The sequence below is a fragment of the Nanorana parkeri genome, unplaced genomic scaffold (genome assembly GCF_000935625.1).
Source record: "Nanorana parkeri isolate BGI_ZX_2015 unplaced genomic scaffold, ASM93562v1 scaffold1469, whole genome shotgun sequence".
Classification (NCBI taxonomy): domain Eukaryota; kingdom Metazoa; phylum Chordata; class Amphibia; order Anura; family Dicroglossidae; genus Nanorana; species Nanorana parkeri.
Window position 1 is genome coordinate 39,555 of NW_017307737.1, and position 4,326 is coordinate 43,880.

A 4,326-nucleotide genomic window follows, 5' to 3' on the forward strand; every position below is an offset into this window, starting at 1 on the left:
CACACACACACACACAACCCACACACACACACACACACACACACACACACACACACACACACACACACACACTGCAACTAAGATCAGTTGGGTACATCAGACTTGTCTAGCAAGCCGCCCATAAAGCGATAAAATCATTTTCAGGACGTTTGCTCCATTTTCTAAAATTTAAGGGGTTTAGATCGGCGTTTCATGTGACATGTAAAGGATCGGGATGGAGAATTTTACTCAAACAAAATTCTGACAGTGAATGCAGATTTCCTTATGGAAGTCGACCCTTTCAAAGTTTGGCATTTCAAGGGCTTTCCGGTCATGTGATCACAGTCATTGGCTGCCACAGTGATCAGGAGCCTGGTCACTGGGACATGTAGAAAGACATATGTAGTGTACACGGAGGCCTGTTTATATGCAGGTGTTTTAAATGACAGTCACTGATTCACCACTAGTAAATGTTTGGTGAAAGTCACATTCACTGCTTTAGAAAGCATGCCCCATGGTGTTTCGGTAGTCCATGAGCTGGTTGTCCCCAGCCCTTCCATAGCACACAGGGTCCATATCCCCTCCTACAGAGCCCGCATTGGACACCTGGGACACCTGGGAGCAGGAAAACAAGCTCAGGGCTCCCACTGATTCTGCGTTATGGTGAGTTGAATAATTATTTCATTATATATTACAATGTAATAATAATAATAGAAAGTGGAAAATAAATGTGCTTGAAACAGCCCAAAACCATCACCATCCCCCTAGTCCGTGAAATAAATTTCTTCCACAAAACCGGTCCCTGGTGCCATAAAAAGGTAGGGGACCTTGGCTATAGAGGACTACAACTGCCAGAAATACTTTCTAAGGCAATGCAGATTGACACCAGCTATAGAAGACTACAACTCCCAGAAATACTTTATAGGGCAATGCAGAATCCCATCTACAGCCTTTGTCATTCCACATTGCCGTATAAAGTATTGCTGGGAGTTGTTGTCCTCTATAGCTGGTGCCGTTCTGCATTGCCATATAAAGTATTGCTGGGGTTTGTGGTCCTCTATAGCCGTTGCTATACTGCACTGTTGTAGCGGCAGCACCGGCCCTGTTCATACCCCCTCCAAGGTGTCCCCAGCCCTTCCATAACACACGGGTCCAATCAGACTTATACAGGAAACTATAACGACTCTTACATGCAGGCCAGGCAGGGGTGAGCAGGCCTTCATAGCACACACAGCGGGCTCAGCGTTCTTCTGTGGCCGGGCTCAGCTCCATCACACACCTCTCACTCTGACAACCGGGTGGCCTGTGAAGGGTACAGCACAGGAAGCGGCCGCTAGAGCTCAACAGTCCCACGGAGCCGACCACACCCCTCTAACGGCTCATTGGCTGGCTTCCACAGAGGCCAGTCCCTAGCTGAGTTCAAGAGGGAGGGGCCCTGAACACTAGAGAGAAAAGTAGTGCTATCAACCTGTCCTCCTTCCGCGGCCATCTTTATGAAGACCACTCGCATGTCTGGGATAAACTGTCACAAAGGTCTGGAGGGACTGGGAGGGCTGTGGAGGTCATGGATGGTTGTCAGTCAAGAGGGACAAAGACATTTACTGCAAACAGGGTCTGTTGTACTAGGCAGCAATAGCCTGGATATGAACAATAGGCTGGCCATAGATGTAGGAGATTAGGCAGTCGTGCAAGCAGAACAGACCCACAGGTCTGCCATAAAAAGGAATACTTAGGGGCCGATCACACCATCTGTAAAACATAAAATATTGGACAAAACAAGCTTCATAGACAAATAATAATTCCTTACTCTACATGGTAACATGAAATGAAACGTATGCTGTTTGGAAACGCATATAAACCAATCAGAAACACCCAACGTTGATAATTTAATCATAGATAAAAATAACACAGAAAGTAGTAAAAAAGGAGTTAATAATAGTGGGCTCACTCCAGTCAATGTAGGAAATCCGTTGGCACATGTAAGTATAACTACCAACGGACGACCGAAATCAAGGCAGAATAATAACAATAAAAATTGTGGGGAACAACAAGGTAGTAAACTTTTGTCCCACAAAAAGAGAGGAATTAAATGTATGTACACCATCAGATGACGGCAGAAAATATTTCATTGGTTAAATGTTTAGTGCATTAACCATTTTTAACCAATCAAAAGGTTATGTCTCAGTGATCATAGTCATGTGATGAAATGATGAGACAAAGGCATGTTTTAAAGGGTAAGTTCACATTCCCAAGTGAATTTGGCGAAATCTCTTAGCAAGAAGCGCTTCTCATTGGTCAGCGCGGTCACCTGACAACGAGCACTCACCATTTGCGAGCAAAATTAAAAATCCATAGTGCAGGTCTGTGCTACACGGCAGTACAGGTAAGGAGTGTTGGCCGAAAGGTAAGTACGGGGGGGAAGGGGGGTGGCGGAGGACGGAGAGGGAGCCAGATATGAACGGGTGATTCCATTTTCCCAAAGTCACTTAGGAAAGTGAACTTACCCTTTAAGCGCCCTCTACTTGAGCATACACGTACAGTGTCTGTGCCCTGACCCCCCCCTGTCTGGCTTTTGGGGAGAGTTATCCAAATGCATTGATGGTTAGATATCAGCCTGGGTGAGTGGGCGTGGCCTAGATGGGCTGTATTTGCATGCAGACCACACTAGGTAACGCCTACATGTGAGTTGGGCCTCCATGATGGAAAGATCTGAAATCCAATGAATGAAAGGGGCGTGGCCAGGCACAGTCATGCTGGGAAGGAAAGGGCTGGCTCAGTTTGTTACAGAAGAAAGATAACATTGTATTTTGCTTTCAATTCTGCTCACAGGAAGTGGCAACACATTTCTGTCAGGATCAACAGGCTTTTTTTTTTTGTACTTGAAACCTGTACCTGGAAAAAGAAATGATAGAAAGATGTTGAGGGACAGTCCATCCTTCCAAATGAGGGATATTTGGGAGCTATGGAAGTAGACATAGATGCATTTTTTTATGACGGAAGAAGGCGCAATACCCATTAGCTGCCAGCAGATGGTGCAACACCACAGCTAACGCAGGTGCCCTTTCCTGGAAGCTTCGAAGACCTAAAAATAGCTGAACGATACATAAAAGGCCCCTAAAGCAGCCAAAATCATCACATATAATGAAACTATCATTGATATTGTTCTTAGAAATAATACAATATATAAACATACTGAAAATGCAAATTAAAGACAGCTGTCCGCTCTCACGATATGCTTCTCCTTAATTAAAATTTAATATTTATTGTATTTAATAATCACAATTTTAATTAGAATTGATATAAATATATATACGTGTGGACATTATGTCAGGGAAATATACTGCAGTGTATTATACTCCTCTATACATGTATTCTCTCTGCACCATAGGAGACAATACATAGGGGGTCTATATAAATATATAATTGGCAGGACCCTGTGAACGCTTGTTTTGGGCGAATAATGCCAAAAAAAGGACTTTGTTAATAAATATATAAAGTATTTTTATCCAGTTTGAATGTATTGTCATGTAATGCTACATTGTTGCCACTAGATGAAGCTGAGTAGCATAGGAAATAAATATTAGACTTGTGCATTCGGATTCGGACGAACTTGCTGAATTGCGAAATTCCATTGAATCGGCAGTTCATCCGAATCCAAAATAACTAATTATTATCTGACTTATATTCTGACACATGATATATTTGTACGGGCAGCGCCATCTTGCTGCGTTCAAGATGGCGGCACCCATACATGTGTATGACATCACCTGTCAGCATCTTAAATATTAGAGGTGTACCGAAATAGAAAGTTAAAAACCGAAATAAAAAAAAAAAATTGTCAGGCCGAAACTTAAAATGTTTTTATTTTATTTTTTTATAAACTCTTTAATTTTTATTTTTTTATTTTTATTAATTAATTCATTTTTTATTAAATATTTTTTTTTTAACTTTACTTTTAGGGGCTTTGGGGAAATATAAACAGACCCCTAATATTTCCATTTTAAAATAGAAAAAGAGATTGAGAACACAGAGTCCTCAATCTCTTTTTCTGCAGTCCCTGTTATCAATGAAGAGGAATCCTCTATACTAAGTGTTCCTGTTCATTCATAACATGAGGACAGAATATGTTTACTATATCCACAATCATGAATGGACAGGAGGTGATGTAGATCACTTCCCATTCATTCATAATTGAGGATATAGTAACCATACTCTGTCCTCAATTATTTACAAACACTCAGCGATCACTGATCGATGAGTGTTTGCTCTCGCTCTCCTCTCTGACACGCTGTCACAGGAGGCTGAGCGAGCTGAGCAGGGAGGAGAGCCCAGCCTCCTGTGACAGCG

The 4,326-nt window shown here is 42.2% G+C and overlaps 1 protein-coding gene across 2 annotated transcripts in view; it reads right to left on the minus strand.

The window, feature by feature from the left end:
- MFN2 (mitofusin 2) overlaps window positions 1-1,353 on the minus strand; it is a 20,141-nt gene extending 18,788 nt beyond the window's left edge. The window contains exons 1-2 of one of the 2 annotated variants that reach the window (XM_018570180.1): window positions 1,342-1,353; window positions 1,170-1,260 (exon numbers count right to left, since the gene is read on the minus strand). The gene's annotated coding sequence lies outside the window, so the exon portion shown is untranslated. Of the gene's footprint in view, window positions 1-1,169; window positions 1,311-1,341 lie in introns of those variants that run through there. The other variant, XM_018570178.1, reaches the window with a different exon arrangement.
- Between the last annotated feature and the right edge of the window lie 2,973 nt (window positions 1,354-4,326).